This window comes from Nycticebus coucang, chromosome 6 (assembly GCF_027406575.1).
Source record: "Nycticebus coucang isolate mNycCou1 chromosome 6, mNycCou1.pri, whole genome shotgun sequence".
Lineage (NCBI taxonomy): Eukaryota > Metazoa > Chordata > Mammalia > Primates > Lorisidae > Nycticebus > Nycticebus coucang.
In genome coordinates, this window is record NC_069785.1 from 33,153,078 (window position 1) to 33,175,768 (window position 22,691).

Consider the following 22,691-nt stretch of genomic DNA (forward strand, 5'->3'; position numbering starts at 1 on the left):
CAAAAAATTGTGTTGTGGAGCCGCCATCCAGCTTCCTAGTAAATTTCATTTTGTGATGTTAACAGGAAAATAAGTCTGTATTCAAAAACCAAAATTTAGCCCATTGCCAGAATCCCACAAATGGGCAATGGACCCCTGAGCTCCCACCTTTAATTCTACTCTAGGTCTCATGTCTCTTTTCTTACTGTCGTTTCTAACTCTCTATTTCTTTAGCTGATCACCACTGGTTTCCACAGGTCTTAGCGTGCCTTGCTTCCGGGGCAGGACCTTGACACTTGGAGCCCACTGACATTTGGTGTCCAATGGGTTCCTGTGGATTCTGAAGTTCTCCTGAGTGACATGTTGTGTTCAGGAGTCCCACACAGACCACACTGCAAATGAGCCAAATTCACAGAATAGTCCTTTATTTAAAAGCTGGCTGGCGACTGCCTCCATGTCCCAACATGGGGTTTCTGAGAGCAGTACCAAGTCTTTTTTTTTTTTTTTTTATTGTTGGGGATTCATTGAGGGTACAATAAGCCAGGTTACACTGATTGCAATTGTTAGGTAAAGTCCCTCTTGCAATCATGTCTTGCCCCCATAAAGTGTGACACACACCAAGGCCCCACCCCCTCCCTCCGTCCCTCTTTCTGCTTTTCCTCTCCCCCCCCATAACCTTAATTGTCATTAATTGTCCTCATATCAAAATTGAGTACATAGGATTCATGCTTCTCCATTCTTGTGATGCTTTACTAAGAATAATGTCTTCCACGTCCATCCAGGTTAATACGAAGGATGTAAAGTCTCCATTTTTTTTAATGGCTGAATAGTATTCCATAGTATACATATACCACAGCTTGTTAATCCATTCCTGGGTTGGTGGGCATTTAGGCTGTTTCCACATTTTGGCGATTGTAAATTGAGCTGCAATAAACAGTCTAGTACAAGTGTCCTTATGATAGAAGGATTTTTTTCCTTCTGGGTAGATGCCCAGTAATGGGATTGCAGGATCAAATGGGAGGTCTAGGTTGAGTGCTTTGAGGTTTCTCCATACTTCCTTCCAAAAAGGTTGTACTAGTTTGCAGTCCCACCAGCGGTGTAAAAGTGTTCCCTTCTCTCCACCTCCACGCCATCATCTGCAGTTTTGAGATTTTGTGATGTGGGCCATTCTCACTGGGGTTAGATGATATCTCAGGGTTGTTTTGATTTGCATTTCTCTAATATATAGAGATGATGAACATTTTTTCATGTGTTTGTTAGCAATTCGTCCATCATCTTTAGAGAAAGTTCTATTTATGTCTCTTGCCCATTGATATATGGGATTGTTGGCTTTTTTCATGTGGATTAATTTGAGTTCTCTATAGATCCTAGTTATCAAGCTTTTGTCTGATTGAAAATATGCAAATATCCTTTCCCATTGTGTAGGTCGTGTCTTTGCTTTGGTTATTGTCTCCTTAGCTGTACAGAAGCTTTTCAGTTTAATGAAGTCCCATTTGTTTATTTTTGTTGTTGTTGCAATTGCCATGGCAGTCTTCTTCATGAAGTCTTTCCCCAGGCCAATATTTCCAGTGTTTTTCCTATGCTTTCTTGGAGGATTTTTATTGTTTCATGCCTTAAATTTAAGTCCTTTATCCATCTTGAATCAATTTTTGTGAGTGGGGAAAGGTGTGTAAAAGACAGTTTCAGTCTTTTACATGTAGACATCCAGTTCTCCCAACACCATTTATTGAATAGGGAGTCTTTCCTCCAAAGCATGTTCTTGTTTGGTTTATCAAAGATTAGGTGGTTGTAAGATGTTAGTTTCATTTCTTGGTTTTCAATTCTATTCCAAGTGTCTATGTCTCTGTTTTTGTGCCAGTACCATGCTGTCTTGAGCACTATGGCTTTGTAGTACAGACTAAAATCTGGTATGCTGATGCCCCCAGCTTTATTTTTGTTACAGAGAACTGCCTTAGGTATACGGGGTTTTTTCCGGTTCCATACAAATCGCAGAATCATTTTTTCCAAATCTTGAAAGTACGATGTTGGTATTTTGATAGGAATGGCATTGAATAGGTAGATTGCTTTGGGAAGTATAGACATTTTAACAATGTTGATTCTTCCCATCCATGAGCATGGTATGTTCTTCCATTTGTTAATATCCTCTGCTATTTCCTTTCTGAGGATTTCATAGTTTTCTTTATAGAGGTCCTTCACCTCCTTCGTTAGGTATATTCCTAGGTATTTCATTTTCTTTGAGACTATGGTGAAGGGAGTTGTGTCCTTAATTAGCTTCTCGTCTTGACTGTTATTGGTGTACACAAAGGCTACTGACTTGTGGACATTGATTTTATATCCTGAAAAATTACTGTATTTTTTGATGACTTCTAGGAGTCTTGTGATTGAGTCTTTGGGGTTCTCTAAGTATAAGATCATGTCGTCAGCAAAGAGGGAGAGTTTGACCTCCTCTGCTCCCATTTGGATTCCCTTTATTTCCTTGTCTTGCCTAATTGTATTGGCTAGAACTTCCAGCACTACGTTGAATAGTAAAGGTGACAGAGGACAACCTTGTCTGGTTCCAGTTCTAAGAGGAAAAGCTTTGAGTTTTACTCCATTCAGTAAAATATTGGCTGTGGGTTTGTCATAGATAGCTTCAATCAGTTTTAGAAATATGCCACCTATGCCTATACTCTTCAGTGTTCTAATTAGAAAAGGATGCTGGATTTTATCAAATGCTTTTTCTGCATCTATTGAGAGGATCATGTGATCTTTATTTTTGCCTCTGTTAATATGGTGGATAACGTTTATGGACTTGCGTATGTTAAACCAGCCTTGCATCCCTGGGATGAAGCCTACTTGATCATGATGAATGACTTTTTTGATGATAAGCTGTAATCTATTGGCTAGGATTTTGTTGAGGATTTTTGCATCTATATTCATGACTGAGATTGGTCTGAAATTCTCCTTTTTGTTTGGGTCTTTTCCTGGTTTTGGTATCAGGGTGATGTTTGCTTCATAGAATGTGTTGGGGAAGATTCCTTCTTCCTGAATTTTTTGGAATAATTTCTGCAGTACAGGAATAAGCTCTTCCTTGAAGGTTTGATAGAATTCTGGTGTGAAGCCATCTGGACCAGGGCATTTTTTGGTTGGAAGATTTTTTATTGTTTCTTTGATCTCAGTGCTTGAAATTGGTCTGTTCAGGAGCTCTATTTCTTCCTGGCTGAGTCTAGGGAGAGGGTGTGATTCCAAATATTAATCCATTTCCTTCACATTGTCAAATTTCTGGGCATAGAGTTTCTGGTAGTATTCAGAGATCATCTCTTTTATCTCTGTGGGATCAGTTGTTATTTCCCCTTTATCATTTCTGATTGAGGTTACTAGAGATTTTACTTTTCTATTCCTCGTTAGTCTGGCCAATGGTTTATCTATTTTATTTATTTTTTCAAAAAACCAACTCCTTGTTTCATTAATTTTCTGAATGATTCTTTTGTTTTCAATTTCATTGATCTCTGATTTGATTTTGGATATTTCTTTTCTTCTACTGAGTTTAGGCTTAGATTGTTCTTCTTTTTCCAATTCCATAAGATCTCTTGTGAGATTGTTGATGTGCTCTCTTTCTGTTTTTCAAATGTAGGCGTCTAAAGCGATGAATTTTCCTCTCAAAACTGCTTTTGCAGTATCCCACAGGTTTTGGTAGCTTGTGTCTTCGTTGTTGTTATGCTCAAGGAAGTTAATGATTTCCTGTTTTATTTCTTCCTGCACCCATCTGTTATTCAACAGAAGATTGTTTGATTTCCATGTCTTTGGGTGGGGTCGAGCATTTTTGTTAGAGTTGAGTTCCACCTTTAGTGCCTTATGGTCTGAGAAGATACAAGGTAAAATTTCAATTCTTTTGATTCTGTTGATATTTGTTTTGTGTCCCAGGATATGATCAATTTTGGAGAATGTTCCATGGGGTGATGAGAAGAATGTATATTCTTTATCTTTGGGGTGGAGTGTTCTATATGCGTCTGTCAAGCACAGTTGTTCTAGGGTCTCATTTAAATCTCTTATATCTTTGTTTATTTTCTGTTTAGAGGATCTGTCCAGCTCTGTAAGAGGAGTGTTAAAGTCCCCTGTTATGATGGTATTATCAGATATCATATTGCTCAGACTGAGTAAGGTCTGTTTCAAGAATCTGGGAGCATTTAAATTGGGTGCATAGATATTTAGAATTGAAATGTCTTCTTGTTGTATTTTTCCCTTGACCAATATAAAGTGACCATCTTTGTCTTTTTTGACTTTAGTTGCTTTAAATCCACATGTATCTGAAAATAAGATTGCAACTCCTCTTTTCTTCTGAATTCCATTTGCCTGAAAAATTGTCTTCCAACCCTTGACTCGGAGCTTTGTCTTTTGCAGCCAGATGTGTTTCTTGCAGACAGCAAATAGATGGCTTGTGTTTTCTAATCCAGTCAGCCAATCTATGTCTCTTCAGTGGGGAATTCAAGCCATTAACATTTATTGAGATAATTGATAAGTGTGGTAGTATTCTATTCGTCTTATTTGGTGAGAGTCCACTGCTTAGTTTTATCTTTTGCATCAGTGTGGAGGTTAGGTTCTGTCCTTTAATTTCTGAGTTCTTGCTTTGATGCTGATCCATTGTGGTGGTCAGTGTGCAGAACAGGTTGAAGTATTTCCTGTAGAGCTGGTCTTGTTGTGGCGAATTTCCTCAATGTTTGTATATCCGTAAATGATTTGATTTCTCCGTCAATTTTGAAGCTTAGCTTAGCAGGGTACAGAATTCTGGGCTGGAAATTGTTCTGTTTAAGTAGATTAAAGGTAGATGACCATTGTCTTCTTGCTTGGAAAGTTTCATTAGAGAAGTCTGTGGTCACTCTGATGGATTTGCCCCTGTAGGTCAACTGGCGCTTACTCCTGGCAACTTGCAGAATCTTTTCTTTTGTCTTGACTTTGGACAGGTTCATCACAATGTGTCTTGGAGAAGCTCGGTTAGAGTTGAGGCGACCTGGGGTCCGATAGCCCTCTGAAAGCAGTGTGTCAGAATCTTTGGTGTTATTTGGGAAATTTTCTTTAATAATATTCTCTAGTATTGCTTTCATTCCTCTGGGGCATTCTTCTTCCCCTTCTGGAATTCCTATAACTCGTATGTTGGACCGCTTCATAAAGTCCCATCATTCTGACAGTGAACGTTCTACTTTCTCTCTCTTCTTTTCTGCCTCTTTTACTATCTGAGTTATCTCAAGAACTTTGTCTTCTACCTCTGAAATTCTCTCTTCTACATGGTCTAACCTGTTGCTGATACTTTCCATTGCATCTTTAAGTTCCCTAATTGACTGTTTCAGTTCCTTCAGCTCTGCTATATCTTTTTTATATTCTTCATATCATTCATCTCTTATTTGATTCTGTTTTTGGATTTCCTTTTGGTTATTTTCCACTTTATTAGCAGTTTCCTTCATTGTTTCAATTATTTCCTTCATTGCTTTCATCATGTGTATTCTAAATTCCCTTTCTGTCATTCCTAACTTTTCTTTATAGGTGGAATCCTCTGCAGTAGCTACCTCATGGTCCCTTGGCAGGGTTGTTCTGGACTGGTTCTTCATGTTGCCTGGAGTTTTCTGCTGTTTGTTCCTCATGAGTGATTTCTTTCATCTGTTTCCTTGACCTAATTTTCCTTTCGCTTCCTCTTGCTCTTCAAGTTCTTGTGCCTGTGGACTAAGGGTTACAGGACCAGAGGGGTGAGAATGTTGAAGAGCAAAAAAGGGATGAAAGAAAGGAGGACCGAGTGATAAGAAAAAAAAGAAAAGGGCGGCGCCTGTGGCTCAGTGAGTAGGGCGCCGGCCCCATATGCCGAGGGTGGCGGGTTCAAACCCAGCCCCGGCCAAACTGCAACCAAAAAATAGCCGGGCGTTGTGGCGGGCGCCTGTAGTCCCAGCTGCTCGGGAGGCTGAGGCAAGAGAATCGCGTAAGCCCAAGAGTTAGAGGTTGCTGTGAGCCGTGTGACGCCACGGCACTCTACCGAGGGCGGTACAGTGAGACTCTTTCTCTACAAAAAAAAAAAAAAAAAAAGAAAAAAGAAAAATAGAGAAGGAGAGGGGGTGGGTAAAAGGAATATTGACAAAAAGAAGAGAGGCACAGAAAGAGGGAGACAGAACAATATAGGTATACAGTAGGGTACTTTGACACAACCTTAAAAAAACCCACCTTCTGGGGGTGCCCAGTTGGGTGGTTCCCTTGAGGTCAGCAGCTCTTTGCTAACCTGATCAGACACAGTACCCCACCTCCACCCAGTAGAGAGGAAAGACAAAAATGCTATAAATCAAACCAAAACAAGCAAACAGAAAACTTTATGGGATAAAAATTGGGTGAAAAACTGAATAATAGCAGTAGAAACACTAGCAAAAATGAAGTTCTAATTATTGAAAAAGACAGCAATGGGAAATTTTAATTCAACTAGAAAAATTGAGAAAGAAAAAGGATCTATATGGAAAAGGTTGAACTATAGAACAAAACAACATCAACAACATCAAAATAAACAAAAAAAAAAAACCAAACCAAAAAAAAAAAAAAAACACAACCAAAAACAAAGCAGTATGTATATGTTATTGAATATTGTCTGGGCAACACGTGGTCTTCTGGGGTATGAGATGTTAATCACAGTTCTGATACAACTGGAGGGTGCTGATTTCTCAAACCCCAGCAGGTTTGAGATTTAGACACCCTAAATCTCTCTTCAGCCCACTTGAAAGGCACTTTGAACTTGTTCACTTGCTGAGCAGAAGCTTTCCCAGGAAAGTGCTTGTTGCTGGAATCACTGCTGAAGTGGCTATCCACTAACCCAGTGTGCCAAAACTGGTCTCACTCTGCCCCTGAGGGTTAGGGCTGCAAGGCGTCTCAGACCCCGCCCTTAGGCTACTTGGTCGCTGGGTTACCAGCTCCCACCCAATTCTAGCTCTGCGACCCTGAGGGCAGAGCTTGCTGGGGCAGATCGCTCACAATGGCTCCCTGTGACCCACCGCCAAACACCATTAGCTCCGTCTGGCTTAGTGGCTCAGACTGGGGCCCTAGACAATGGCCAAAGTTCTCCACACTCCCGCTCAGGCTCTCCCCAAGGCAGTTCAACTGAGTGCCAAGTCCAAAGACACCAAAACAGTTCACAGGTAAGGCCTTTCTGGTTTGCAGTCTCACTGCTACTGAACTTACAGTTGCAGGCGGGTTTAGACCGATTGAACACACGTGACCACTTGCCGGCTTTCCACTGTTTTAGTCCTCCTCTTGGGGTCCAGAAGTCTCTCGCTGACTCCCTGTATCCTCGCAGGGGTGATGATAGGCAGATCCCACCAGCCAGAGATGCCCGGAGTTCTATCTCCCCAGAGTCACGGTTCCCAGATGCAAGAAAGCTGTTACTTGGCTGCCATCTTGCCCAGTACCAAGTCTTTAAGGGGTCAGGTTTTTAAGGTTTGGTCTGCATCCTTGTTGGCACACAGGTTTCCCAGGTGCACCCAGGTTGGTAGCAAGCAAGCATTGTTCAGAAGGAGAATTTTGCAGTTAGTTAGCCAAGTATCTTTGTTTTAATATTTTCCTTTATACATCTTAGTTTCAATACTTTCCCCACCTGGTTTAAGGGTCAGTCAAGGGGGACATTTTGTACCTACCTCCTGGTTCGTTTCTCAGGGAGTCAGCCAAGCAAGAAGGTGGGAGTGAACTAGAAGCAAGAAATCAATTTGTACTTTCCCATCTATCTTGGGAGTGAACTAGATTTACTTCATTTTTTGGAAAGCTTACAGTCCAGAAATAAGCCAGGAGTTAACTGGTACCTTTCTATTATAACCTAGACCTGACACTTTTCTGTCTTCGTCTAGGCGAGGAAAATTTGTTCACAGCGATCGACTCCCAGAGATGAATTTTCTTATCTTTGCTGATTGCTGCTGGTTTCCACGGGTCTTAGCGGACCCTGCTGTCAGGGTGGGACCTCGACACTTGGAGCCCAATGACGTTTGGTGTTCAACAGGTTCCTGTGGATTCTGAAGTTTGCCTGAGCGACATTTGTGGGGAAAATTTATTTTCAGCAGTCGATTCCTGAAGAGAATCTTCTTAGTTTTGGTAAGTCCCCCAAAGCATACAGAAGCATTTTCAAGGTAATAATGGGAAATTCTGGGTCTTTCTTCTCCCCTAATTTGGAACTAGTATGCTGGATTTTGAAGAAAGGAGGGAGGGAGTCTCTGTCAGTTTGGAGACTTTGTATTCTCTGTTTGACATGCTCTCAAATTTCTGTCCCTGGTTTATAACAGAGGGAGTTTTAAACATCAGTTTTCCTGATTGGGAAAGGGTAGGCAGAGAGCTCCTTAAAACTCATAAATTGCGTTATTTTCTCCCAACTTGGTCAGTTTAGGCTGTTATTCATGCACTGTTCCTGCCATCATCTTGTACTGAGGAATTGCTCACCTTGCCAGAATCATTAAATAGATCTCATGAAAATCTAGAAACCTCAGAAGATTCTTTTAGTGATATTTCAGTCCAGGATGTTGGAGAAAGTTTACAGGAGTCAGTTCTCCTGTCTGCAGAGTCACTCATAGATTTTGATACTACAGGACCATCTGCCCCTCCCTTTCAGAAGACTTTGCATCGCCACGGCAGCCACAGCCTGCAAAGCTGCAAACAATGAAGTTTGCTATATCTTCAAGGCACTGGTCTCCAGGCACTCAGTACTAGCCAGTCCCTGGAGACATCTCTACTAAACATAATAGTAAGTCCAGAAAGGATCCTCATGCCACTAAACAACTTTCTCAGCCCAAGTCAAGAACCCACCCACTCATGGATACTTGCATTATCCATGGCATAATGGAAGCAAGGACTTGAGGAGAAGAGGAAGCATGAAATTATGCAGTTATTTTAATACCCCCTGACCCAGTGTCTGATGATCAGGAGGGACCAGAAGTGCCCTCCCCATGGGCACAGTGGGAAGCCTTCTCCTTCTCCTTTAAATTTTTAAAAGATCTTAAAGCTGCAGTGTCACAATATGGTGCCAACTCTCCTTTTGTTCAGAATTCTTTAAAATCTATAACCAAAGATCAAAGACTCATACCTTATGATTGGGAAACTTTGGCAAGAACTAACTTGAGCAAATCTCAATTTCTAGAATTCCGTACTTTGTGGTCAGATGCTGTGCAAATCACAGCTCATAATAACAGACAGAGAAATATCCCAATTACAGAGGATGAACTATTAGGAACTGGAGAATTTAATGTTAACCATCAAGCTGAAATGACCTTTGAGGCCATTAAGCAACTACGCCAGTGTTGCTTAGAAGCCTGGAGCAAGATCCAAAGTGAGAAAGAAACCTGTCTGTCCTTTACAACAGTGAGACAGAAGATCAATGAGCCTTACCCAGATATCATAGCATGTCTACAAGATGCGGCTGAAAAAGGCCATGCACGATGAGGCAGGAAGGAAGATGATTGTGGAACTCATGGCATACAAAACTGTGAATGCTGAATGCCAGGCCACCATAAGGCCAATAAAAATAAAGTTCCTCCAAGAAGAGACAGACTTTCTGTCAACATTCCTCTTTCAAGGAAAAGGGAGTTGATTCAGCTAAGCAGAAAGAACCATCTATCGTGTGGTCTAGATGTAAGAAGGGAAAACTTTGGAAAAATTTATGTCAGTCCAAATTTGATATTGAAGGCAATCCTCTCATTCCGGTTCAGGGAAACTGAATGTGGGGCCAGGCTCAAGCCCTGACACAAAATGGGCCATTTCTGCTCCAGAGTTTTGTCCTTCAACAAAACCCTCCAATGATAATATTCCCAGATATCAATCAACAAATCAGCAGGTCACAGTATCACAGCTGTCCCCTGTCACAATAGGCAGTCCTGGCATTGACTTATGCAGCACTATAGACATTTCTTTATTACCAGTGGGACCTCCCCTTAAAGTACCAAGAGGGGTTTCTGGGCCCCTTCCTTCTGGGGTTGTAGGACTTTTATTAGGAAGATCAAGCCTTACATTGAAAGGTGTTCAAATTCATACAGGAGTTATTGACTGAGAGTATGAGGGAGAGATTCAGATTATAATCAGTTCAAATGTTCCCTGACAAGCTAAGGCAGGAGACCACATAGCTCAATTATTACTCCTCCCTTAGAAAACCAGAACTTCTAATCAGAAGCCATCTGGTGGGTTTGGAAGTACCGACCCAACCAGTAAGGCCACTTACTGGACAGAACAAATTACAGAAGGAAGACCTTTATGTATAATCACTATCAATGGAAAGCCTTTCTCAGGCATTATAGATACTGGAGCAGACATTTCTGTTATCTCAGATAAACAATGGCCTTTACACTGGCCCATCCAAACTCCTCAAATTGGATTAACAGGAGTCGGCACGCCTGACAAAGTCTCTCAAAGTGCCATGATTTTAAATTGTGAAGGCCTTGAAGGACAGAAAGTTACCATTAAGCCTATGATTGTGCCCATTCCAATTAACTTATGGGGCTGAGACTTACTTTAATAATTGGGCACAGAAATTTCCTTTCCTCCTGCAAATTACAGTCCTCAGAGTCAACACATAATGCAAAAAAAAAAAAAAGGGATTTATACCAGGAAAAGGTTTAGGAAGTACTCCCCAAAGTAACATTAACTAAAGAGGTTTGGGGTACCCTTTATAGGAGTGATCACTGCTAAGCCTCTTGCACCCATTCCTTTGAATTGGAAAACCAAGATCCCTATTTGGGTGGAGCAGTGGCTGCTACCAAAACTTAAGCTGGAGGCTTTGGAAATCTTGGTAAAAGAACAGCTTGAAGCTGGTCATATTAAATCTTCTTTGTCTCCATGGAACACACCTGTTTTTGTCATTCAAAAGAAATCAGGCAAATGGCAGTATGCTTATAGACTTGAAAGCCATTAATGCTATTATTCAACCCATGAGGGCATTACAACCTGTATTACCTTCTCTGGCAATGATACCTAAACACTGGCCTTTAATAATAATAAGTTTAAAAGATTGTTTCTTTATTATTCCTTTGGCTACTTCTGATTGTGAAAAGTTTGCTTTCACTATTCCCAAAATAAATAATCGGGAACCAGCAGTAAGGTATCAGTGGAAATTACTCCCCCAGGGGATGCTCAGTAGCCCTACTATTTGTCAACTATATGTGGGTCACATTCTTGCCCCTATCAGACAGCAGTGTTATATTATATTATTCACTATATGGATGACATCCTTTGTGCTGCACCTACTTGCTCTAAGTTAATTGGATGTTTTGAGGACTTAACACACAGCCATCACCCAGGCAGGATTAATTAGTGTTAGTGATAAAATTCAGACTGCCTCTCTGTATCAATATCTTGGAATGAGGCTTAAAGATGATTTTATAAAGCCTCAAAAAGTAGAAATTAGGAAAAACAAACTTAACACTCTATTTATTTATTTAGAGACATAGTCTCACTTTATCATCCTCGGTAGAGTGCTGTGGTGTCACAGCTCTTGGGCTTAGGTGAGTCTCTTGCCTCAGCCTCCTGAGTAGCTGGGACTACAGGTGCCCGCCACAACACCTGGCTATTTTTTTTTGTTGCAGTTTGGCTGGGGCCGGGTTTGAACCCACCACCCTCAGTATATGGGGCCAATGCCCTATTCACTGAGCAACAGGTGCTGCCCCAAACTTAACACTCTTAATGATTTTCAAAAATTATTAGGTGATGGGCGGTGCCTGTGGCTCAGTCCGTAAGGTGCCAGCCCCATATACCGAGGGTGGCGGGTTCAAACCCGGCCCCTGCCAAACTGCAACCAAAAAATAGCCGGGCTTTGTGGCGGGCGCCTGTAGTCCCAGCTACTCGGGAGGCTGAGGCAAGAGAATCGCTTAAGCCCAGGAGTTGGAGGTTGCTGTGAGCTGTGTGATGCCACGGCACTCTACCAAGGGCCATAAAGTGAGACTCTGTCTCTACAAAAAAAAAAAATAATAAAAAAACAAAATTATTAGGTGATATAAATTGGATTCATCCATCCTTAGGTATTCCCACCAATTAGAGCTAATAGAACCCTAAAAGATCAGTTACAAAAACAAAAAAAACAAACAAAAAAAGGGGGAGAGGCTCAGTGCTTGGTAGCACAGTGGTTATAGTGCCAGCCACATACACCAAGGGTGGTGGATTCCAACCTGGCTCAGGCCAGCTAAACAAAACAAAAAAAGGGGGAGATAGGAATGAAGAATTATGTAACTCCCTACAAATACAATTAAATAAAGTACTTTTTACTTTAAATTTCTTAAATTACCCCCAAACACAGCCATATACAGCTGCAGAGCAGCATTTCATGGGGAAACAAATGACGCCAAAGGAAAAATCTTTGGTATGGTAGAAAGACGTGAGAACTCAGCAATGGAAAAAAGGTGAAATTGTTTTATGGGGAAGAGGCTTTGTTTGTATTTCCACAGGAGATAACTCTGATTTTGTCTGGGTTCCATCAAGATTTATTAAGTTCAATCATGAACCTGAATCACAAAGAGCAGAAGACTGCCAAGAAAAAGAAAAAGGCTGGCATACTCTCATCAGAAGCCTCCGAGGAGAAACTAACCATCACGATGGATCAAGGATGGCCCTTGTTATTTTGAAAAATAAAAATAAAAAAGGGGAGATGCAGAGGGAATGGGGACCAAAGACCCCATTCTTGACAAGGGAAAGCACCCCCAGAAAAAGAGGAAAATTAAAAAGTAAGCTGAGTGAGTCAGAACAAAGAAAAGTCAGTTAGTTTACATTTAAGCTAGCCATTGCTAGCAAGCTTCTGGCCTTTTCTGAAATTCTAGCCTGTTGGGGATACAGCTTACAAACACCCTGCTGGGTCTGTGAGCTCTCTAAGGAAAATAATGCCCATAGAAGAGACTATGGCAAGTCCTAGCAAAAGATACATCTTCTAGGACGTTTCCTGCCCATTAAACAGGCAAAGCAGATACTCATTTGCTGGGGACAGAGACCAAGAGAGTAGCTCGAGCCCTGAGATATTGGCAGAAGAACTTATATTCCTTATTGCAAAGAAAAATCCTCTGTGGTGGTGATGGGAGGAAAATGCCTCTCTCCCACTGATTCCTCAGAGGAGATTAATGCCGGTGGTGGTTACTCCACAGAGAACTAGTGGAGTTTAACACCTCCCTAGGTCTGTGAGTGTGAGCTCAAGCAGGAGGCTCTCCCAATACAGGCTCAGATTTCAGATTTCTAAAGGCTATCCTTAAAGTCCATAATAATAACCAATCAGAGAAACTGTTAGCGTCTTTGTTCCCTCCCTCATTTTACCGTCTGGGCAAATAGACTTCAATAAAATCAGAGTGGAGCAAACACTCTGGGCCATTGCCAAAATCCTGCAAATGGGCAATGGATCCCTGAGCTCCCACCTTTAATTCTAAAAACAAAACAAAACAAACAAACAAATTAAGGACAGGGCATTGTACTTTTGAAAGTATAAAGGTCATGATGTACAATTTGATACATGGAACACACTCTGTGTTGGTCCCTAGAGAAAACAGAAAATAAGTGTAGACACTTAATTTTATTACAGTGTGACAGAGGTGATACTGCTTGTGTGAACGTGGTTTTATGAGCACTGAGGATGAAGGAAGTCACTTGGCTCAGTGGGACAAAACAGGCTTCCAGAAGGAAGAGCCACGGGAACCGGCCCTAAGGATAAGCAGGGGTGTTCAGGGACTAGGCAGGAGGTGAACATTCTAGGCATAGGAGATGGTGTATAAAATCGTACAGAAGTGGAAAGTAAATTTCAGGGGGCAGGGCCTATCTGCTAGGAGGGGTGAAATCTCTGGTTAACTTCTAGGCTAGAAAGTAGAATTAGACCCTAAATGATATTATACAAACTTCTAACAAAATGAATCCACACAACTTTTTACTACCTTTCCCTCTTCCTGTCATCTGGAAATGCAACAATTTTAATGTTAATGTCCTTATATACGTAGGCTATTGACAATATTTTCAGACAGACTACTAAGGAACTCACTTAACAGTGTCCTTTCTGATTCACCTGTGCAAGTTTCAACGTGCTCAGCTTATTGGTGTTGCTGGGAGGGCTGCATTTGCTTCCTTTCAGGTGGATTTTATGTTCTTTGATTTTTGTATCTCAGTAGCTTCATAGTGACCCACGTATAATTAGAGAGACAAGGGTGACCTGATCATTAGTGTTCAAGCAAGAGTCCAGGCTTGAAAAATTCCTGAGCAAAAAAAAAAAAAAAAAAAAGACTCATACTTGCTTAAATTGCAAAGTTATACGAAACTTAACTTGGATCAGTTTTGGTAAAGAAATGAAACTTAACCTCAGCCAATCATAACCAGCTACTAATACATGATTATGTAACTAGAGACTTTCTGACATGATGAACTAAAAAAGGCAATTTTGATTTTGCAATCAATCAACTTTTTGGCTTCCATGTTTTCCCAGTGGATACTTGCCTCTGTTGCTAGTCATGAGAACATTAAACCTCTTTTGGTTTGTGTTTCCCAATTCATAAATTGCTTCTTGCTCATATAAATGCTTTAAAGTTTTATTGTTCCTCAGTTTACGTTGAACACTGTGGTGTCAGAAAATTGGGATGTGAAGGAGACGGCTGCGTCCCCCTCCGCACAGCCAGTAACTAGGTGTAGGTACCCGCCCCGCCCATCTCCCTGGCTGTTTTCATGCTGCATCTACAAGTGGCCAGGAGGTTCCGCTCTATGTGGAGCTCCCCACCTTGCGTGCTAAGCTCTCTGAGTAATTTTAGGACCTTTGAAGTCTGTCTCTGTGTCTGTCTGTGCTGGGATGAGTCTCCCCTGGTGTCTGCATGACAAGCTGCTGCTCATCTTGTTGAGACTTTGTTCCCTACACTGGGACTTTCTGGTTACACGCTGCCATGTCGTTCTCATGACACACCCCACCCAGCACCTCCAAACTGTACTGCTCTGTGTAATTTTCTGTGTGCTGGGATGTGTCATTGTCCTCCTGACATTAACACAATTTTGTACTTTTACTCTTATCCCAGCAGAATGTGGAGATTCTTAGTTCCGTAGCCCCGTCACCCTCTTAAAATTGCACCAGGAACACAGTGTCTGCTCAGGGGATGTCTGCTGGAGGAATGAATGAGTGAAATGAATGAATGATAGCAGGGGGAATTAGGATATTATCTTCAATGTGGAGAGGATGCAGGGACGGTGGTTGACCCCTCTATCCTAAGGTGTTAGGGATGTGGGATCCCTGACTGGGAGGAAACTCATGATCAGGTAACTCAGGTGATGGGGGTTCACTCCATCTTTCTTCACAAGACAGAAATAAAAGAGAGGGGGTCACCTCTCTCCAGCGTTGCATTGTCTCATCTCTTCCTTCTGTTCCTGCAAGCTCGTTGGAAGAGTGAGCTCACTTCATGCTGCTTCCTATTTTACCTAAAGTTAGTTAATACAATTGAGCACGGGAATTCCCTAAATCTGGTGTTCCTGTGAAAGCTCTTTTTTTTCTTTTTTGTTTTGTTTTGTTTTTGAGACAGAGTCTCATTTCGTCACCCTCAGTACAGTGCCGTGGCATCATAGCTCACAGCAATGTCAAACTCCTGGGCTTAAGTGATTGTCTTGCCTCAGCCTCCCAAGTAGCTGAGACTACAGGTGCCTGTCACAACACCTGGCTGTTTTTAGAGATGAGGTCTCGCTCTGGCTCAGGCTGGTCTCTACCCTGTGAGCTCAGTCAATCAACCTGCCTCGGCCTTCCAAGTGCTGGGATTATAGGCATGAGCCACAATAGCCTGGGCCCCATGAAAGCTCATGAATCTTCAATCTCCTACCACCTTGTGCCCAGGAGAGACAAAATCTCCAATGGCTCCTCTGAAGGAGAGGCTGAAATATAACTGCTGTTTGTGGTACTAACAAGAGCAAGACGTATCAGTTGACATTATGGAGTGGTGGGAAGAAAGGAAATTGCTGTTTCTGAGGACCTGGAAGAGGAACAGAAAAATGGAAATCAGGAATCTCAGACTGATTTCTGTGTGCTGGGCTGTGTCATTATCCCAGTAGAATGTGGAGATTCAAAGGGTGCAGATGTGATGAACTGGCACCTCCCCCTATTATATTATGAGTGAGGCACTCCAGAAAGACCCACTCTGTCACCAGAACATTCATTTGCATGCTGCATCTGTCCACAGCTGGCAAGGGGCTTTGTCTTCCTGTTTCTCAGGGATTCCTAAGTTTAGTCCTGTAATGGAGGCAGAGCAGGGGCCCTCATCATCCATCAGTTGTCTACAAATCCTTTATCCTGGAGTCTGTGACCTTCCTGACAGGTGATGAATGAATGGATGGCTTACCACTGGGGACAGCTATAAAGGCAGAGTGGGCAGAAGCCCACTGGCCTTGGTGAGCGCTCCCACTTCCGTGTCCTCTTCCCTCCTGTTCCCACCAGGTGGCCACCTGCCCCAGGACATGGAAGATGTGGGGAAAGACGGCCACTTCTTCCCCAGTAGTGCTAAAATCTGCCCATATTGCAGCCTGAATTATTTACCTCATTTTACATTTGACTCAAATTCTGGATCCATCCCTAATAAAAATTACTAATAAATGGAAATTTGTTTCACTCATTTAAATAAATATCTCTGAAGCTAAACTTTTCCTTTTTTTCTTTTGGCTTCACTATATGTATAGCATTCCTATTTTTTTTCCTTTTTAAAAACATTATGTAACTTAAAGGTCAAGTCTATAACAATATTTATGATTCATAAATCAGACATAATCAAATATGTTCTTTTTTCTTTTACTCTTAAAAAGTTAATTTTTTTTAATTGTTGGGGATTCATTGAGGGTACAAAGAACCAGGTTATATTGATTGCATTTGTTAGATAAAGACCCTCTTATAATTGTGTCCTCCCCTCAAAAGGTACCACACACTGTGCCCCCCACCCTCTCCTTCCTTCCCTCTGTCTGTTCTCCCCTTCCCCCAACCCCCATCGTGTACTAGGTCAGTAATTATCCTCATATCAGAATTGGGTACATAGGCTGTTTTCACATTTTGGGGGTTGTAAATTGAGCTGCAATAAACAGTCTAGTACATGTGTCCTTATGGTAAATGTCCTTCTGGGTAGATGCCAGTAATGCGATTACAGGATCAAATGGGAGGTCTAGCTTGAGTTCTTTGAGGGTTCTCCATACTTTCTTACAAAAAGTTTGTATTAGTTTGCAGTCCCACCAGCAGTGTAAAAGTTTTCCCTTCTCTCCACATCCACACCAGCATCCGCAGTGTTGAGATTTTGTGATGTGGGCCATTGTTGCTGGGGTTAGATGATATCTCAGGGTGATTTTGATTTGCATTTCTCTAATAATTAGGGACGATGAGCTTTTTTTCATATGTGTGCTAGTCATTTATCTGTCTTCTTTAGAGAAGGTTCTATTCACGTCTCTTGCTCATTGATTTAAGGGATTGTTGGCTCTTTTTATGTTGATTAATTTGAATTCTCTGTAGGTCCTAGTTATCAAGATTTTGTCTGATTCAAAATATGCAAATATCCTTTCCCATTGTGTAGGTTGTCTATTTGCTTTAATTGCTGTCTCCTTAACTGTACAGAAGCTTTTCAGTTTAATTAAGTCCCATTTGTTTATTTTTGTTGTTGTTCCAATTGCCACCGAAGTCCTCTTCATAAAGTCTCTCCCCAGGCCAATAGCTTCAAGTGTTTTCCTCACACTTTCTTTGAGGATTTTTATTGTTTCATGCCTTAGATTTAGGTGTTTTATCCATCTTGAATCAATTTTTGTGAGTGGAGAAAGGTGTGGATCCAGTTTCATTTTTTTACATGTGGATATCTAGTTCTCCCAGCACCACATATGTTCATTTTCTGCTTTTTCTGTGGGGCCCCTATACCTCCTGGGATGGAAATAACATCACAGAAAACCAGAGCTCGGTGGCAGATAAAGCCTCAGGACAAGATTGACTCAGGAATTACTGCAATACAGTAAATGAGACTTTGGTGTCAAACTGGGCTCAGCACTGAAATACGACCAGAACAGTCCAGGTTGGTGTGTGGGGTTGGGTTGGTGGATGGAAAGTTACCATAGAGCCATATCAGGGCTGGTGGGATCCTGGCTAAATGGACTCAGGGAGATTTTTTTGTGTGTGCTTGTTTGGCGGCAGGTCATGGTGATTTGATATCCCATGGGGGACGGCAGGGGATGAGGAATTTGGTCAGCTATGGTGGGCGGGGGTGGTGGGGAGATTCATTACAGGCTGAGTTAGGAGGATTCGTGTTAAAACCAGACTCTAAGAGGAAGGACCCTGAAGCCCACGGCGAGGACCTAGTTGTGGAGGGGGGTTCAGAGGAGCGTGACTGAAGAGCGGTCAAGGAGAGGGTTTGTCAGTTGCTAGAGAGCAGCCGAGGCCTCGGCTCTTGGCCTAAAGCAGGGGGCGGGATAAGTCTGTGTTTCATGCTGCGGTCTCTCATCTCCACATCTCTCTATTTTCCATAAATCTCAGGGCAGGGAAGGAAAAAGTCTCTAGAACAGATCGTAACTAAATGACAGAAGAGCGGCAAAAGTAGACACACAGAGACTCCTAGATGGGGCGCTTGGTGCGCGAGGCTTGGCACATCATGCTGATCCAGGATCGGTGGCACTATGGCATCCAGGTGAACTGGAACCACCGGATACAGGGGCGAGTCCCGTGGATTTCTGTTGTCACAGGCAACTACGTAGAACATCTCTGACGACGTCTGTGAATATCTACAGTTTGCAACAGGAGTTGGTTGACTTGTGAGGTTACAATAGGTTAAAGACACTGGGTCTGAACTATTATGACAATTTTTTCTCATGGGGCTTGTAGGGCAGGTTATATTTGGGGTACCACAAACCTTGACTACATCAGGATAGGTTGTATTAAGAAAAGTATTCCGGTTTTTGCATCGTTGGCTGTAACTGTTAACTATCCTCATTGCAATAGTGCATTGGGGGTTGGTCATATTTACATGCTGGATTTGAAACCACTGAGTTGGGGTGAAATTACCAGGTGGGGCATGGAAGGAGCCCACCATTGCCACGAGCCCCAGCCATAGAAGTAGACAAAGTCCGGAATCGAGCAGCTTTGGAACCATGTCTCCTGTGAGGAAAGAAAAGTAACAGCTTCTGTATCTGTCTCAGTTATGACACCTGCTTCAGTGTCTGCAGGCCCCTCTGCTGTCAGGCCAGGGTCCCTTTTCCTTTCCCTTCCTATCCCCAATGTGTCCATGTCTACAAGGCACCCCTGCCTCAATTGTTGCCCCATCACTGCCCCTCCAGTCCACAATTGTTGCCCTGTCACAGCCCCTCCTGCCCCAGCTCAAGGGATCACTGACTCACTCAGTTTCTGTGCTGTGACTCCTGTGAGAAGTGATCCAGCTGGCTGTCCTGGGGCTCAGAACTGCTGGTCCCTCCCCACTTGTAAATATAAAGCAGGCTGGTGGGTGTGACTGTACAGCCAGGAAGGTCTGAGTGTCCTGATTGGTCTCTTTGTGCAATGAGACTTTTTGCTTGTCACTTGAATGACTAAGGAAAACCCCAGGACAACACAGTTGCTGCTTCTGTCATAGCAGATTTGAGGCATCCTGTGTGGGTGAGAGGTTTGCCAGGACACCTGGACTCTGTTAATGAAAAACATATACTGGCTGTAGAAGGGACACAGATTTGTAGCTCTGCTTCCACTGGATGGTGACCCACAAAGGCAGGCCTGGAGCAGATATTCAGAGCATGAGCCAGGAAGGGCTGTTTGCACAGCACAAGCCCAGGCCCCCATTTTGTTCATAGTATTACCCTGGCTCCTTCTCACACAAATGTTCTCCATGTCATCACCCCACCCCACCCCCATGCAGTAAACTTGGGCTATGAATTTCTTGCTGCTCAACATTCTTCCAGTTGTTAACAATAGTTTATTACACATATTTTTGCAAGTTTGCAAGTTTTTTTTTCTTTACTGGTCTTACATTGGATTCACTTTCTTCTTTTTTAATTCTTGCCCTTGTTATTGCTTTTACTTGGCATAAAGTCACATAACCTGAAGAAGTTCAGGGGAATGTCATTCTGTGATCTCTGGCAGAGAATGAACATTTGCTATCATAAAGGATTCTAACTTAGCATCCAATTTCCCTGCTTTTCAGCCTGTGCCTTTTCTACAAAAATGTGTTCCGGAGGTGCCATTGACCTAATACATTTCGTTTTGTGATGTTAACAGGAAAATGATTCTGTGTTTATAAAATGAACATTGAAGGACTGAGGACTGGATTTGTAATGGTATAAAAGTTACAGTGTATACTTTGATACCTGGAACACAGTCTGTATTGGTCCACAGAGAAAAAAGAGAAAATAATTATGAACACCTAATTTCATTACAGTGAGATGGAGGTGATACCACGTGTGTGAATATGATATTGTGGGCAGAGGATGAAGGAAGTTACTTGGCCTGATGGTACACAGAAGGCTTCCAGAAGAAAGGGCCATTAGAACTGGCCCTGAAGGATAAGCAGGGGATTGCAGGGACTTTCAGGAAGAGGGGATGGTGTCAGAAAATTGTACAGAGTTGGGAAGTGAAGGGGCAAAACCTGTGTGCTAGGCATTAAATCTCTGGTACAACTTCTAGTTTAAAAAAAACTAGAATGAAATTCTTAAACAATAGCATGCAACCTTTTAACAAAGCGAATCCACACAATGTTTTATTCCTTTCTCTCTTCCCATCATCTGGAAATAGGATCATTTTAGTGTTGATGTCCTTGTATAATTATTGAGACATTGAGGACCTGATGAGCGGTGCTCAAGCCACATTAAAATAGGCCCTGGCTTGAAAAATTCCGGAGCTGACGAAGTCAACTAGGCATTAAAAATAGATTTAGACTTGCTTAAACTGCAAAGATAAGCAAAACTTGACCTGGGTCAATTCTGGTAAATGTTTACGATAGACAGAAATAAACCTTAACTGGAGCCAATCATAATCAGCCAACTAACATATGACAATGTAACTGGACACTTTCTGACAAGATGGACTAAAACAAATTTGATTTGCAATCAATCAACTTTTTTAGCTTCTACATTTTCACTTGTTTCCTTCCAGATGGAATTCATATTTTTTGATTTTTGTGTATCTCAATACCTTCATGAGGACCCACATATAATTAGAGAAACAATGGTGACCCTATCAGTAGCATTCAAGCGAGAGTCCAGGCTTGAAAAATTCCTGAGCAGATTAAGTCAACTAGGTGTTAAAAATAGACTCATATTTGCTTAAATGGTAAAGTTATATGAAACTTAACTTAGGTCAATTCTGATAAGGAAATGAAACTTAACCTCAGCCAATCATAATCAACCTAGTCATATATGATTATGTAACTAGAGACTTTCTGAAAAGATGAACTAAAAAGGACAATTTTGATTTGCAATCAATCAACGTTTTTAGCTTCCACATTTTCCCAGTAGATACTTGCCTCTGTTGCTAGTCATGAGAACATTTAACCTCTTTTGGTTTGTGTTTCCCAATTCATAAATTGCTTCTTGCTCATATAAGTGCTTTAAAGTTTTATTGTTCCTCAGTTTACGTTGAACACTGTGGTGTCAGAAAATTGGGATGTGAAGGAGACGGCTGCGTCCCCCTCCGCACAGCCAGTAACCGGGGGTAGGTACCCACCCCGCCCATCTCCCTGGCTGTTTTCATGCTGTATCTGGAAGTTGCCTTTAGGTTCCGCTCTATGTGGAGCTCCCCACCTTGTGTGCTGAGCTCTCTGAGATTTTCAGAGTAATTTTAGGACCTTTGAAGTCTGTCTCTGTGTCTGTCTGTGCTGGGACGGGTCTCCCCTGGTGTCTGCATGACCAGCTGTTGCTCATCTTGTTGAGACTTTATTCCCTGAGCTGGGACTTTCTGGTTACACGCTGCCACATTGTTCTTGTGACACATCTCACCCAGCACCTCCAAACTGTACTTCTCTGTGTAATTTTCTGTGTGCTGGGATGTGTCATTGTCCTCCTGACATTAACACAATTTTCTATGTTTACAACAATACATTTCTATGCTTACAACAATACATTTATTCTTATCCCAGTAGAATGTGGGGATTCTTAGTTCCGTAGCCCCATCACCGTCCTAAAACTGTGCCAGCAACACAGTGTCTGCTCAGTGGATGTCTGCTGGAGCAATGAATGAGTGAAATGAATGAATGATAGCAGGGGGAATTAGGACACTATCTTCATTGTGCAGAGGATGTGAGGAAGGTGGGTGACCCCTCTATCCTAAGGTCTTAGGGATGTGGGATCTCTGACTGGGAGGAGACTCATGATCTGCTAACTCAGGTGATGGGGGTTCACGCCATCTTTCTTCACAGGACAGAAATAAAAGGGAAGGTTCACCCCATCTCTCTCCAGCGTTGCATTGTCTCATCTCTTCCTTCTGTTCCTGCAAGCTCGTTGGAAGAGTGAGCTCACTTCATGCCGCTTCCTATTTTAGCTACATTAAGGGGATTCTGTTCAGCACTGTTGCTCCCCAAACCGGTGTTTCTATGTAAACCCTGGAGTCCACAGACAATCCCCCCCCCCCGGCAGAAGCAACATCTGCCATGGTCCTTCAGAGGAGCGGCTTAGATGTATCTGCTGTTTGTAATTTAAAAAAGCAAGAATTTATCGACATTAGGGGTTGGTGGGAGGAATGGCAAGTGCTGTTTCTGAGGACCTGAAAGGGTGGCAGAAAAGGAGAAGTCAGGAATCTCAGACTGAAGAGCAAAGGTGCAGATGGG

At 42.2% G+C, this 22,691-nt stretch overlaps 2 long non-coding RNA genes across 2 annotated transcripts; one reads left to right on the forward strand and one right to left on the reverse strand.

Annotated features, from left to right (window-relative positions):
* The first annotated feature begins 404 nt into the window (after positions 1–404).
* On the forward strand, positions 405–17,952 carry LOC128588210 (uncharacterized). The gene is made up of 2 exons (XR_008380733.1): positions 405–523; positions 16,777–17,952. It is a non-coding gene; the product is annotated as an uncharacterized LOC128588210 (long non-coding RNA).
* A 179-nt stretch (positions 17,953–18,131) lies between these two features.
* Positions 18,132–19,327, reverse strand: LOC128588209 (uncharacterized). The gene is made up of 3 exons (XR_008380732.1): positions 19,282–19,327; positions 18,950–19,042; positions 18,132–18,669 (listed from the first exon to the last, which is right to left on the reverse strand). It is a non-coding gene; the product is annotated as an uncharacterized LOC128588209 (long non-coding RNA).
* Between the last annotated feature and the right edge of the window lie 3,364 nt (positions 19,328–22,691).